The following is a 16,607-nucleotide window of genomic DNA, read 5'->3' on the forward strand; positions in this document are numbered from 1 at the left end:
GGATGAATCTGGAGTACTTATTTCTGGTAGGATAATGATGATATTCAATGGAGAGTGCTTTAGAGAGATTTTGGAATATTTTATAATGGCTTCTATTTTTCTAAGCATGTAGTATGAGAGAGTTGTTTTGATTGGGGGGAGGGATACATTTAACATATTTAATCAAACAGAATTTTATTCTTTCTCTTTTCTGAGTTTGGATTCTTCTCTAAGGTTTACTTCTTTCTGCTAAACAATGTTTGGTAAGAAACACACTGGTCCTCTGGTCCTCTGTCTGACACTGGCATTTGGCCTCAAGAAAGTGACCTTGACTATTTGTTTTCATGTTTGTTCTTTTATTTTATGTGAAGAAAATCAGAGGTGATGCCTTTGGGAGTTTCAAAAGATCAGGAGAGTCAGCTGAGTCTCTGATAAGTCAGTGTATACCAGATCTTGCAGCTCCACCAGTACTGAGTAATAAGCACCCACTAGTGATATCTGAGAGGTCTCCTACTCAGCAAAATTGTAGACATGAATTTGGTAGTTTTAATGCTATATAGAGGGTATGAAAAGTGTGGCCATTGTCCCCGGGCACAAGGTGGTGTAGGGAAACATGTATCCCCAATGTCCTTTGCTAATTGGTGTTCATTGTTTTAATAGGATTGGGGTAGTTGAATGAATGGAAATGGTGCTTAACATTACAATGATAAAAAGTAAATGCTTCTACTTGAATCAATTTGTTGGTGATATCTTCCACTTACCTCCTCTTCCAATGTCAGAATATGGAATGGTGTTCTGGAATTTCAAAGGCTAGGTCAGGAGAAGGAAAGTTCTCCTAGCACACCTAAAATGGAAGCTTGAGGGGATAGTTAGGGAAATATGGACCATCCCATTCAGGTACCTCCTAGAATCTTGGCAGGGAGATGTAGCCAGTTGGCTGGAACAGGGAACCCAGAGAATACAGCTGGAAGGGATGTGAGAGTGTTGTTGTCCAACCTCCTTCTTTTAAAAGTGAGGAAACTAGCACTCTTCCTGAGAAGTGAGTGACTTTTCCAGCATCACATCCTAGCAAGTCTTCCTGATTCCATGTTCCCTACCCCTCCCTCCATTCTCCTCTGATAGGTCTTGAGGCCATCGCATGTAGTTGCTTGCATTTTAATTTTTTAGAATTTAACAATACCTTTAAAATAATTGTGAGCACTTTGGGGGCACTGCCGAACAAAGGTTAGAAATCCTAGGCTAGGAGGAGAGAGAAGTGAAGGAAGGGAGAACAATATTTAACACTAACTGAAGAACATTAAAATTGATATCAAGCCTCATGAGATGGAATGTTCTTTTGCTGTGAAGTCACTAATCCCTCCCCTTAGTGCCCTCAGTGAATAGTAGGCTGATCTTCAAAGTGGCACAGGTCTCTGCAGAACAGAGTGGAGAAAAATTTCCAAATTCTCTGACCTCCTTAAAGGCAGGGAAGGTGGAAGTCAAGGACAGAAGCCCTAAATTGCATTGCACATGGCCTGGCCCTGTTCCAAGAGAGTAATTGCTTTATGCTGGCTGAGAATTTCTCCTTCAGTTTAAAGAGGATATGGTATTTTTTACTTCCTGTCCACACTTTGCTTTTGGTGTTGCTGTGCATATGTTAAACCATCTTCCATCTCAGCTGGCACTGCACTGGAGTAATGAAATTAGGGCATAAATTGGACAAGACTGTGGAACATCTCTGATTAGTGCAGGGGGGGAGAGAGGACAGAGAAAGCTAGACTTTCTCTGTAGGGCAAGAAAGGTATTTGTGTGCTTCTCCCTCCTTCCTTTGATTTTATTCTTTCCTCATTTAAAGCCAAGGATAAAATAATAAAATCAACTCTCAATAGGTTCTTTGAAAATCAGGTTTGAAAATCTATAAAGTCCATTCTGCTATCACTGAAAAAAATGAGACAAAGTAAATAGATCAATTTTAGTAATAAAGGTGAAAATAATAAAAATATTGCATGATTCTCTCTCCCTCTCTCCCTCCCTCCCTCCCTCTCTCCCTCCCTCCCTCCTCTCTCCCTCCCTCCCTCCCTCTTTCTCTCTCTCTCTCCCTCCCTCCCTCCCTCCCTCCCTCTCTCTCTCTCTCCCTCTCTCTCCCTCCCTCCCTCTCTCTCTCTCCCTCCCTCCTTCCCTCTCTCCCTCTCCCTCTCTCTCTCTCTCTCTCCCTCCCTCCCTCCTTCCCTCTCTCTTTCTCTTTCTCTTTCTCTCTCTCTTTTCCTTCTCTGTTTGTGTGTGATAGGGGGGAGAAGTTGATCATGGGAACACCTCACTTGATGAGGTTACAAGGATGTAAGAGGAGGATAACAGACAGTGTAATATAGACAACTACGCTTTTCAGACTGCATCGACTTTAAAAGTTAAAGGATTTTATATCTGATGCTGAGGGTAATAGGGAGCCAGTGGCATTTATTGAGTAGCAAGGTTATAAAAGTCTTTAGGAAGACTAACTTGCCAGCTGAGTGGAATAGTGAAAGAGCTGAGGGAGCTAGTCCAACCAGCAGGATATTGCAATAGTACAAATAATCCTGGCGATTGGAATTGAAAGTACAGAAAAGGAAATTTTAGGGGAGCAGGGATAAAGAGTACTTTGAACATGAGCTAATTGTTCTCTAGAAAAACTCATCCTGTGAATGGAAATTGGAGAGGAGATTTTATGCTAGGATCATAGATCATGAGCTGTAATGAATGTAAATAGTATCTCTTTCAAACTCCTCATTTCATAGCTAAAGAAATAGAAGCCTGGGAGGGAGTGGAACCAAGTGACACTGTCTGTGGTCATACAGTTAGATCCTCTAAGAGGTAGGATTTGAATCCAGACTTTCCCATTTCAGAATCAATGATCTCTCTAGTAACATGTGTTTCCAGGGTAATGTAGTCCAACTCTCTCATTTTGGATCATTATCCCAGATCATCCTCTAAGCATGGGTATATTCCAAGACTCTATCATATCCCTCTTTCTTTCTTTTCTTTTTTGAGCTTATCAAATCATATAAGTAAATAATCATCTCCTTAAAGATGACTCACAAGTTTAGAAATCCAGTCCTAATTGCCTAAGCTCTGGGACCACATCACCAGATGATCAGTCAGAACTTTCAATGTTCCATAAGCATTTCAAACCCAGCTTGAACAAATTAGAATTTATTATCATCTTCTCCAAATCCATCTCTACTCCTAATTTCTCTGTCTCTGCATAAGATCTCACTATGTTTTCAAATATCTAGAGTCATAAAAAGCTTTTACTCTCTTCCCTCAATTAACTTGATGAAATTATAGGGTGAACTAATTAATCATTGATTGACTGAAGGATCAGCCATTCCCATATCCCATCAGTGTCCAAATCTTGTCCATATTTCTGATATTCATTAGGACTTTCCCCTAATATGGCACCACCCTAATTCAGGCCCTCATCATCTGGATTATTACAGTAGCCTCCTAACTGGATTCTCTTTCTTCTTTAATCTAATTTCCATATAATTGCCAAAATACTCTTCCAAAAGCACAAATCTGATTATGTTATTTCCTTACTCAAGAAGCTTTAGTGGTTATCCTTTGGATAAAATACTAATTTCTCAGCTTGGCATTTAAAGCTCTTCACAATCTGGTCCCAGGCTATCTTGACTTACCATTATTTACCCTCATTGACTTAATTGCCAAATTCAAAACTCAGCATTCAATCTCCTCCTGCCATGTCTCCCCAATGCCCAGAAGTTCTTTTTATCTTTTCTTCTTGGAATACCTAGTTTCCTTCAAAACACATTTCATGTATTACCTTCTACGGAAAGCCTTTCCTGACTCTTCTTCCTCCCCCCAAGTGCTTACTATTGAATGTACATACATACATACAGATATGATAGATAGATAGACAGACAAACAGACAGATAGATAGGCATATCTAGGTGGCAGAGTGGATGGAATCCTGGGACTCTTCTTGAGTTCAAATCTGGACCTCAGAGATTTACTAGCTATGTGACTCTTGCCAAATCATTTAATCCTGTTTGCCTCAGTTTGCTTATCTGTAAAATGAATTGGATAAAGCAATGGGAAACCACTCTAGTTTCTTTGCCAAAAAAATCCCCAAAAGGGCCACAAAGAATTAGATACAATTGAAATGATTAAACAACAACGTTATGTATGCATATACATACATATGTATATATGCATACACATATGTATAAATCTTATGATAAGTATTTGCAAAATATTATAATAAGTTATAGAAAATAAGAATAAAAGGATTTCATTGAAATCACAAGAGCCTGTGGAAATTAAGTAATATAAATCTATATTGTATATAGAATGCATAGTTATAAATTTTTTTTTCTAGGAGCATTCACTAGCTCAGATAAAAGAGTAGTAAAGGTAAATGGTAAGATGAATGCCAGGGGAATGGTTTGACTAATATTAGTTGTGATACAACAGGAAGTTAAGGAATTCCAAAGAAATGCACACTGAAATTAAATTGATTAATAATATGGTCAAGATTATGAAAGGAAGAAAATGAAGGCAAAGAAAGGGTGATAGAATGGGAGATGAGGAAAAGGTCAAGCAGTTTGTGGTGAGAATAAAGAATAGATTTAGTACAAGAATTCTTAACTGAAGATCTTTCTTTGAAAAAAAATATTTTGATAACAATTGGATAAGATTGATTTCCTTTTTAATCCTCTATACTTCATTTTATGTATTTAAAAATATGACTCTGGGAAGGGGTCCATAAGATTCAACAGATTGCCAAAAGTGCCCATGAATCAGAAAAAGGAAAGAAAATCTATTCTAGAAAATGTGGAGAAAAGAAAGAGATTTAAGAACAGAAAGTCATGTCCTGGGGGGGAAAAAGACTTTTAGAGCTCTGGATAATAGAAATTTGAAATTTAGGTTGAAATCAATTGTATGATCATCCCAACATATGGTTGAAATGGAATGAAGATTAAAGCCATAGGAATTGAGATCAGTGAATTGGGAAACCAGAATATTTGAAAGGACATCAACAAATAAACTGGACTTTTTAATATAAGGAAAGGAGATAGGTTGAAAAGGAAGACTATTAGCCCAATATTAAACTCTTTGAGGAAAAGGACTAATCAACAGTGTATTGTAGTATTCCAATAGTGAGGGCATGAAGACCTACCATCAAAACCATGGCAGTATCAGAGGAGAAAAGGGGTAAATATGAGAGCTATTGGGATGATATATAGTGGAACTAGCACAGGATTGAAGTCAGGAAAGACCTAGAGATTGGAATTCTACTTCTGAAATTTATAAGCTATATGAATTTGGGGAGGTCATTATTTATAAGAAGAGGGAAAGATCTATACCATCAATTCTCTCTCTCTCTCTCTCTCTCTCTCTCTCTCTATATATATATATATATATGTGTGTGTGTGTATATATATATATACACATCACAGATTCCATACCAAGCATAGCAATGGAATCACATTCAACCCCTTCTCCCAACATAATAGTATTGAAATAAAGAATTGGCTGTTCAGCCTTTCATGTCTAGAATGTGCTCTCTTTTCCTCGCCCCCTTAGAATTGCCTGCTCCTTAAGAATCTCAACTCAAATAATGTCTTGTATATTTAAGCCTTTTCTGACTTCTCACCCACAGCTGTCTCCCCTTTCCCAAAAATTAGCTTCTGCTCATTTTGCATATTATCTGTATATAGTAGGGGCCACTTCCAGTAGACCTGATCTATTTCTTGCCACTGGACCTAGATTTGCTGGCTAGATCTCTTTTTAAAGGGCCATGCCTTAAATCTAAATCACTTTATCTCTGATTATCCAACAATAGGTTCAAACCAAGCCTATGTTGATCATTGTTTGGGCTCTAATGGTTCAGAGTGATAGCAATTGTTTCTTTTTTGGCCAAAATCCTGAGGGTCTTCCTCTTGTGGATTGGTTTCTTTGACTAGATAAAAGAGCTTATTTTTTGACCACATTTCTTACCTGGCCTTAATCACCGAATGGCCATTGCCTCAGACAAACTGAGACCTGGGAAAGACCTTAACGTAAAAAGGCCAAGGTCTCCTACTGCATCCAGTCATCCTGATCTATCCTTACCACTGGACCCAGATGGTCCAGGAAGAGACAATGAGGCTGGTGACTTTGCACAACTCTCCCTCACTTAAATACAATTCACTTGCAAGTCATGATATTACCTTTTCGATGTTATGATTCTCATCCAGAATGAAGAAGAAACAAAAACAATTTGTATATACAAATTTGTATGCAAAATATACAATTTGTATATTGTATATACTATATATAGTACTTATATATATAATACAAGCACTATATATATTTATACATGTTTCCCTCAATAGAGCATAAACTTCTCAAATCCAGGAATCATTTAATTTCTTTGTATTTTAACCTCCTATCATAGTATAGGGCACATAGTGTGTGTTACATAGTGAGTGGGACATAGTGCGTGACACATAGTATGTACTTAAATTCTTGATGAAAGATAGATTGATAACTATATAGGGCTGTTAAGAGGCAACTACTTGTAAACTTTAAAGACTGACATAGATCTGTGTTATTATTAAATTGGTCTCACATTTGCCCTCCAGTTACTTCTATCCATTGATTTTGGAGTCAAGTAGAATCTGAACATTCTATCACAGAACAATTCTTCAAATATTTCAAAATCAACTTCTCTTTCTAGGTTAGATATTTGCAATTCCTTCCAATGTTCCTCATATGACATGACATACTTATTCTTTAATCCTTATGACACTATGGATTGATAGGTAAAGAGGCTTATTTGGCAGATATCACAGAGATGCATATAAGAATTCTAACATTGCACAAGTTTTTACTTTGGTTTAGTTTAGTTTTGGTTACTTTAGTCATTTATTTTTGGCACACAGATAGCTATGGTACCTGGAGGCATTGGACATCAACAATTTTTCTCATTTTAATTTAAAATAATTTTTATGCCTTTTTGCTTTTACATCCAGCACATACTTAGATATTTCACCTTAGCTACCAAAAGAACTCTTTGTAAGAAAACAGTTAAAAACAACACAATGACCACATCTAGCATTGTATGTGACATTCTATGTAAGTATTCCCCCACCTCTAAAGAAAGGAGGTTCTTTCACATGTCTAATATATGTTGTTTCTAATAATTTAATAATACTCTAATGCATTTGTAAAAAGACAGTTCTTCTAACCTTTTCCCAACTGGTGGTAAATACCTTATTTTTTCCTCTTTTTTTTCCTATTTCATAAAGGGTTTCTATGAATATTTGATATAAAGAGGATCTTTATTTTTTTTTCTGTGACATCTTTTCAGTATATGCTTAATAATAGGCTTTCTAGGTCAAAGGGGTTCAAATTTTATTCTGAAGAGCATTTTGTTGGCGGCCGTGTCATTTCAAAGACATCTGTCTAGGGCAGGAGTGGGAAGCCTTTTTCTGCCAAGGACCATTTGGATATTTATAACATCATTTGTGGGCCATAAAAAATTATCAACTTACAGAACTCAAGCAGTGGGAGGTGGTTGTTCCTAGATTTCAGATCATCTTTGCCTGTAGTTGCCTAAGCTAATAATTTCACAGTCCTTATATGTCTTGCTGGCTGGACATTTCCCACCCCTGACTGGGAGAAAGGAAGAGCCAAGTTTCTCTGAAATCAAGGTTTCTGATAATAAGGAAGATACAGAAGCATCTTCAGGAAAACGGAGCCAGGCTCACACAAAGACAATTCAAAATGGGATAGTGGAAAGAATGCTGCGTTTGGGATGACAAGATCTGAGTTTACGTTTTGACTGCTACTTTCTGCTACTTGGACAGTACATTTTTCCTTTGAGGCCTTGGTTTCCTTATCTGTAAAAGAAGATTGGATTAGGTGAATTTTAAGGTCTCTTCTGGCTTTAAATTCTATGAAACTATATGGAACCAGGTATGGAGCTATTATGGCTGGTTGGTTGAATTTAGCTGTTTTGTACACTAGCCTGTGAGCAGTCATATTGTACAGATACCATCCCCACCATCTGTGCCTCTGATAATTTTCTGTGGCTGTGTAGGCCACAAGGCCCAGACAAGTATTATATAAAGTATTATATAAAGCCAGTAGCTCATCTAGAAACACTATCTCTCAGCCTTTCTTCTTCCCCTCTTATCCCTAGCTGGCCAGAGCTGACTTTTTTCTGACTGTAAAGAGATGCAGATATATAGAGAATGAATAAAGTATATTGGAAAAAGCCATCAACTCCTAATTCTCCCTCTTGTTTCCTTCTCTTCCCCTAATCAGTTGCCAAGTCTTATTGATTCTACTTCCACAAACCATTCACATCTATCACTTTAGTTCAGGCCCCCAACACCTCTTGTAATAGCCTCCTAATTGCTCTTTCTGTCCCAAGTTTTTTCCCTTTTCCAATCCATTCTCCACACAGCAGTCAAAGTGAATGTCCCAATGTAGCCATGTCAACTTCAAATAGAAATAGGATTCACTAATCCATAAATAAAAATCTCTGCAACTGCATATTGACTTTTAAAAAAATATATAATTTTATGTACTTTTTCATTTATTTTGCGAGGTATTTCCCAATTACATTTTGATCTGGTTCAGATCACGTTCAGGAGGGTTGTGGGCTACATTCACAACTTATGGTTGCATGTACCCCTGTAAGCAGCACATTTAATATTTCCACTCTATGTGGCTGCCAAAGTGGATGTCCCAAAGCAGAGATTTGAATATGTCATTCCCCAGCTCAATATACTTCAGTAACTCCATATTAGCTCTAGAATCAAGTACAGATGCCTCTATTTGGTCTTTAAAACCTTTTAGCATCTGGATCCAATCCAATCTAGGCTCTTTATATCTTTCTTCCTATGCTTATCAGTCCAACTTCACTGTCTAACTTGTTCCTGAGATATGCCTTTTTTAGCTCCCCTCTCTTTGTGTCTTTTCTGTAGGCTTGGAATGCATTCCCTCCCAGATTCCCTGATTTTCTTCAAGACTTCTATCAAGTATCATGTTTCATTGAATCCTTTCCTTATTCCCCCCAAGTTTTTTGTGCCCCCCCCCCAAAATTATCTTGCATTTACTGTTCATTTTTTAATTTGCTTATACAAGTACATGAGGTCTGCCACAATGGATTATAAACTTCCTGAGGGGAGAGATATACATTTTTGTCTTTTACTCACAGTACTTGGTCCAGTGATTTAACAAATAATTAAATAACTGAAATAAAAAAAAATGATTGATTTAAAGTCAGAAGACTTGAGCTCCAATTATACTTTCATCATATGTGTGACCAATCATTTAACACTTTCTTACTTTGTAAAGAGAAGAGATTGTAACTCCAAACCCTTTGATCAGTGAATTTCCTAACAACTTCACTAAATATGAACAAGACAATTTATACAAGCCATTAAGCTACATATAGGATTGGTCTGGACACATAACGGACCTGGGTTGAGAATCACAAAAGCATTTTATGTGATTGTCAGCTTTGAGAGCACAATCTCTCAAATAATAAAGGACACAATATTTTTGCCAATGGTCAAACCATCCTATCCCCTTCTGAGAAGCGCCATGTTGTAGAGGGAAGAGTCCTGGATTTGTAATCAGGGATCAATCATGTCATTTTAAATACCTAGTATGTGCTAGGGGCTGACTGAGGCACTAGAGATAACAGAGCCCTCCTTAAGGGCAGGAAATGTTTAGTTTCATTCTTTTACTGAGATAGAGCAAATGTATCTGGGGAAACTATATATATAAATACACACACACACACACACACACACACAAATGTGTAAACATGAACGCTATTGTAAGCCAATATAAGGCACTTTGGGGATGGAGATGCCTTCAGGAAAATGATCAGAGAATGTATCATGAACGAGAGGTTATTTGAACTTGGTTTTGAAGAAAGTTAAGGATTATAAGAGCTAGAAGGTAGGAGGGAGATCATTTAAGGTATAGAAAGATGACCTGTGCAAAAAGTAGGGAGGCAAGAGATAGAATGTTGTGTAGGAGGAAGTTCATGTAGGTCAGTTTAGCCAGAAGGAAGGATGGAATTAAACAAGCATTTTTATATAACATCTATGTATCAGGCACTGTGCTAAGCACTTCCCAAATATTATTATATCTTTGATTCCCACAACAACCCTGGAAAGTAAGTATTAATATCCTCAAGTTTATATTTGAGAATGCCCAGAAAAATCTACCTATGATTTTGCTTCTTACACGTACTAGTTGGGCAAGTCACTAAACCTCTCTCAGCTGCAATTTAGAAATCTCTAAAATAGGGATAAAGACATTTGGGGTAACTAACTGCTAGGTTTTGAGGTTCAGATGAAACATTCTATGTAAAGTGCTTGGCAAACTTTGAGATTTTACATAAATCACATTTTTTTTTTTAATATCGCATTAGTAAAAGACTCCATGCTCTCTGTGAAGTTTAAGGCTCACCATTCTCCTCATATTGCCAGTAGCTCTGACTTTAATAAGAGGAGGCTGATTCTTTTTCAGTGAGTTAATTTTAAATGAAATTAAAACCCAAGTCATAATTTTTGGTTCACTACGCAGACAACAAGCACTGTCTGCCTCATTAATGATTAACACGGCAGCTGGTAATATCTTACAGCTGGTTGACTGGTTTAATGATTCCAGAATCAGGTTGGATCTGTCTTATATTTTCAACCAACATCTGGATTAGACTATGGAACAAGGAAAGTTTAGGACAGGAGTGGGAAGGACATAAGCACTTAACATTTTCTAAATATCAGAAGTTTAAAGATGGGATGAAGGGATCTCAAAAGTCCTGTCTCTGTAGTTTCAGTCTAATGGTTGATATATCAGGAAGAGATCCCTGGTCTATCCTGGATTGTAGAATTGTTCAGTCAATGAGAACAAGCATTTATGAAGCACCTATGCCAAATACTATGCTAAATGTAGGAGATACAAATAAAATAAAATAAAAACAAAAATTGTATTGAATAATGTTCTATTTCCAAAAATGATTATGAAAAAGGAGACCAAAAATGTCCTAAAATAATTATAACAAATCTCCTTGTGGAGGTAAAAAAAATAGAAATTTCAGGCATGCCTATCTACTGGGAAATGGCTAAACAAGCTGTGGTATATGATTGTGATAGAATACCAACACACTATAAGAAATGAATGAATTTAGGAAAAAAAAAACATGGAAGGACTTACATGAAATAATGAAGAATGAAATGAACAGAACCAAAAAATACCATTTTTCTATAGTAATAATAATATTGTTTTAAAAATGACTTTGACAAAATAACTGTAGGGCATGTATACATATATTGTATTTAACTTACACTTTAACATATTTAACATGTATTGGTCAACCTGCCATCTAGGGGAGGGGGTGGAGAAGGGGGGGGAAATTGGAACAAAAGATTTTGCAACTGTCAGTGCTGAAAAATTACTCATACATATATCTTGTAAATAAAAAAGAAACTAAACTAAACTAAAATAAAAATGACTTTGAGTGAATAAGTTATTTTGATTATTATAAATACTTGAATTGACTTTAAAGGACATATGAAGAAAGACATCTGCATCTAGAAAAAGAAGTGATAAAGATGTGTATATATATCTATATATAGATAAATATATATACATACACATATATCTGTATTTAGGTATAATGGCAGCCATCTCTAGAGGGAGGGGGAAGGAAGGAAGAAAAGAAAAAAAGAAAGTAGCATGATTATTTTACATTTGAAAGGAATAGCACGTTGTATAGTAGATCTGCAATTTCATGTGCAATCATATTTTTATTATTTTATGTTATATAAATGCTTGTTTTAAAATAAAAGAAAAAAGTCTTTGCTGAGTCTAATGAGGAAACAACTGTAATCAACTATGTACAAACAAGATGTATAACAGGATAAATTACAGATAATAGGCTGAAGGCACTGGCAATAAAGGGCAGATGTAAAGGCTCTATGTTTAATGGAAGACCTCTGACAGGCAGAGGGATAGAACAGAACTCACTAGTTGGATGTCAGTGCTCTGGAAAGTAGGCAATAGTACAACAGTGTGTAGCCTTCACAGCAGATAAGCACCATGAGGTGCAAGGAAGCAAAACAGGAACATGTAGTCATTAAAGTCCAGATCTGGAAGGAAGTCAGAAATCAAAGAAGGCAAACCACAGGTATCTGAGGTCAAGAACAAAAGATCTGAAATCCAGGCAGACGGTTAAGTGGGGACAAGACACTAGCAAGGAAAGGACTCTGGTGAGCATGGGTTTCTGAAGCAATGCCAGACCCAGCAAGTGGGATGCTTATTTACTTTTTAACAAGGTAGAGTTTATTTTCCCAGGGCAGGGGAAAGCTCATAGCTATCAATAGAAGAATGGCGGGACCTGACCAGAAAGGGGATGGGAGAAGTTCTAAAGAGTAGATTTGAACTTGACAAGTTCAGATTTTCTGTTTTTTTTTTTTTTTTTGAAAGAGCCCATAACTTCTGGGGTTTAGGTTCAAATTTCAGGTCTTCCATTTAGTGCCTGTGCAACACTAAACAAATTGTAACTTCTCTGGGCCTCTATTTCTTAATTTTAAAAATGAGGCATTGGCACTAGATGGCCTTCAAGGTTCCTTCCAACATAAGACCCATCTTTCTCTTGCAGTTCACAAAGCCTTATTATCTTCCAAGTTTCTGATTCTTTTCATTCTGACATGGCTGCTTATCTTAACCATCACCATGGAACTGTTGCTAGGAACAACAAATCAATGATTTATGGTGTGGAGTTTGCAGATAGAAATTGCTACGGAACTGGCAACCAAAACTGAGCTTGTAGTCCTCCCTCATCATGATCAGCTCTGAACAGTTAGTCTTTCCTGTGTTTCAGAGTGAAGAGACACCAAAATTAGCTTTCCACGCAGTATAAGTTTGTTCTACATTTGGCAAAAGACTATGTATGAGTTCATCTGATCCAAGTTACCACCGTGGCTTTCCTGTGTCCTGGCTTACTCATCTAGAAGCCAAAAGAAGAAGATGGCACTAGGAGCAGTTGTCCCAGTTTCCCACTTTCCTTGTACATAATGGTAAGATAGAATAAATTTCCCAGTTCTCCCCACTTTACTTTTATACAATATTAATATAGAATGAAATTCCCAGTTTTCTTCACTCTCCTTATACACAATGGTAAGATAGAATGAAATTCCCAGTTTTCCCCACTCTCCTTTTACACAATGGTAAGATAGAATGAAATTTCCCATTTTCCCCACTTTCCTTATACACAATGATAATATAGAATGAATTTCCCAGTTTTCCCCACTCTCCTTATACACAATGGCAAGATAGAATGAAATTTCCAGTTTTCCCCACTTTCCTTATACACAATGGTAAGATAGAATGAAATTTCCCAGTTTTCCCCACTCTCCTTTTACACAATATTAATATAGAATGAAATTCCCCATTTCATCAAAACCAGCACTATCTCAATTCTAAGAAGTGCTTCATTTCTTTCTTCCTAAAGTCTTGTCAGTAAAGAATAATGGAATGTGAGGCTGCTTGATGCCATCTGGGTAAGTTAGATTTGGCTGTCCTGTATTGTGGTGTGTGCCTGTTATGCTGGCCACATGTTGGATAACTGGTGTTCCTTTGGGGGCCACTAGGAAAAAGGAATCCTTTTGGGGAAGGGGGTGTCTTGTGGAGTGGAAAAAATGTTCAAATAAAGATACATGACACCATTATACTGCAGCTTTTATCCTGTGTGTGCTTGGAAGGTTTCCAACATGGTCCCTGTTACAGACCACCTAGCTGGTGTTTGCCAATGTAAGCTTCTGGCAAAGCACCAGTTAATTCTATGGGGATGGGAGGGAATGTGATGATCAGAATTGTCCATCAACTCCTGGCCATCTCCATAAGTCATTTTTTTACCTGACCTGGGGCAATCTTTCCTCCCTTCAGGCAGCTGCACAGACAGAATTCAGTGCATCTCAAGCCCCTGCAAGGAAGCACAATATCAAAGTAAAAACCCAGGATAAAGAGAGCTCTCCTGCCTGCTTTTTCTCATTGATCTGAGCCTGAGCTGAAACTATTCCCCATCTCCTACTTCCTCCCACCTTCCCAGAAGCCAATCCTTGATGCATGTCTTAGACAAGATGGACAAGTCCCTGGCCACTGATGAGGCTGTAGCAACATCTGCCAGCAGAAATGGGAATTTGGAAAGTTTAGAACAGGAGGGGGGGACGGGACATGAGCAGCTTAACATTTTCTAAATATCAGAGACCCAAAGATTGGAGGAAATGATTTCTGAGGTCCCTTGTAGATCTAAATTCCATGTTTCTATGCCAAACTACTTTGAGTGAGAGGAGCAGACTATCAAACCAGGCCTTTCACAGCATGCTGGACCTTTGTGTTTTGGGAGCCTCGACATGTGTTTGCAAAGTCAGACACACTTATTGTCTTCAGAGAGACCCATACTAAATGCCTGAAGTTCTTGGTGTCCTCTTTCCCTCTTAGCTTTAATTCTTTGAATATTTAGAAAGGAAGAAATCTAGACAGAACAATATCTGTCGCAGATCAGAAGAACTCATCGTACAATGGTTAGGTCTCCTTATGGTTCTTCCAAGGGAATTTGCACAGTACCTGATACAAGCATTTTGTCCTTGGTAGTTAATGGATGCTTATTGAGTGAAGAGGCATTCTGATATAATGAAAATCATCCTGTTTTTATAGTCAAGATCTTCATCTTAGTCCCAGCTCTCCTACTTATTACCTTGTGACTTTAAGAAAAGTAATTTTCTGTGCTGGTTACACATTTCTGAGCTTCAGTTTCTCCTAAGGTCCCTTCCAGCTCCAAATCTGTGATGCTTTGTAGGGTATACTCTCCATTTAACAGCTGAGGGGGAGGGAGAAAAAGGGATTCAGGGAATAAAGAATGATCTTGGATTTTATAATTGGTCTTAGAGTTTCTCTCATCCCTCTTTATTTCCTTTATCTCCCTCTTCCCATTCTTTAGCATCATCATCATCAACAATAACAAAAGAAGGACTCAAAGATTTAAAACTGGGATTATAATCCAACTCTCCTAAAATGAAGAAATTGAACTCTCCCCTTGCTCCCTCCCATAAAGGTTACAATTCACACTAGGGCCCAGGCTCTTGGATTATAACACCACATGTTGTCTACTGCACCACATGTTTCCAACTAAAATGAAATGCTTTTACCTACCTATGCCTTGAATGGTTGGAGATACTGGAACTGACTGGCCCAATAGACTCTTAAGCTTTACAAGCTACATGGAAAATATATGATTGGACTGCTCAAAAAAGAGGGTTCTAAAAGTTAGGAAAAGAAGATCATAATCATCCATAATAGCAATTACTCTAGTGTCATGCTGACAGTAGGGAAAGAAGGAGTGACTTTGTTATTTCTGGTTTTCTCACTTACAGGATGTGGTAATGTCATCAACAATCCTGAGCTCAAAGGAGGGCAGAGAGATTTCAGGAATATCAACACCAGCTTGGGTCCATCTGTTTCATCCACACACCCCCCTGACTGTTGGGAGCTATTGAGGAGATTTAAGACCTTGGGCCAGCCCACTTCTTAGTCCAAGCCTCAGAAGCTAGGGCTCTGCTCCCATCCCAAATAATAGAGAAAGGAAAGGTTGATATCTCTGATGAATTTGCTCTAAATTCCCTGTCATGGGATGTGTCATAAGTTCTGAATTTTGAGTTAGATGCCTCCTGGTAATTTCTCAGCAAAACATAATGAGAAGTTGAAATTCAATGGTAATTTTTTTTCTTTCTTACTTTTTCTTTCTCTTTCTTTCTTTTTTTTTTTTTGCAGCCCATAGTTATTGTTTCGTGCCAGCTCATTACTTCTCCTAGTTAGTATTAGTGGCAGAAACAGAAGGGGTGAAATACCACCAAAGGGACTTTTCCTTCAGTGTTCATAGCAGGTGTTTCCATTAAGATTTTCCCAAGGGCCACTTCCAGGTGTATCAAATTAGTGAGGAAGGCCACAAGTTCCTTTGCATGTAATCTGAATATCATTTGCAGACATCTAGCTAAAACCATTCTGGATATTCAGAAATAAATTTCAAGTTGATATTTACCTTAAAGGTGGACTTTTCTTGGTTTTTCACTTCCCTCTGTTACAGTCCCCACCAAGTACATATAGACAGAATCAGCTCCATTACCAACATGGCAGGTGCCATAAGAAGGGAAAAGAGGAGAAGGAAGAATTACCAGCAATCTTCAAAGGAACACTTTGGAGGTGTTTTACTGCATGGAAAGCAAATGAAATGCTAGACATCCTCACTGAGAAACTTATTCTCTCGGGATTTTCCATTTAAGACTCTGTGGCTGATATAGTTTCTGCTGCTGCTGATAATTGTCCTGGTTTGTGCTCAAGTCCTGACCCTTTGGGGTCCACATAGCCTCAAGACTTTTACCTTTGAGATGCATATCTTTGCAAATCCTAGTCAAGTCACCCACAACTCATATGGAAAACAAAACAAAACAAAAAACTACTAGTTGTCAGTTCCAACTTGCACAGGAAAAAAAAATCCAAATTCAAAGGATGCTTCTAGTATTCCCTTGGGAGAATCCAGTTCTCTTTCTCCCTCCCCCACATTCTTCCACTTTCTTCTTTCAGAC

The sequence above is a fragment of the Antechinus flavipes genome, chromosome 4 (assembly GCF_016432865.1).
Source record: "Antechinus flavipes isolate AdamAnt ecotype Samford, QLD, Australia chromosome 4, AdamAnt_v2, whole genome shotgun sequence".
Taxonomy (NCBI): Eukaryota; Metazoa; Chordata; class Mammalia; order Dasyuromorphia; family Dasyuridae; genus Antechinus; species Antechinus flavipes.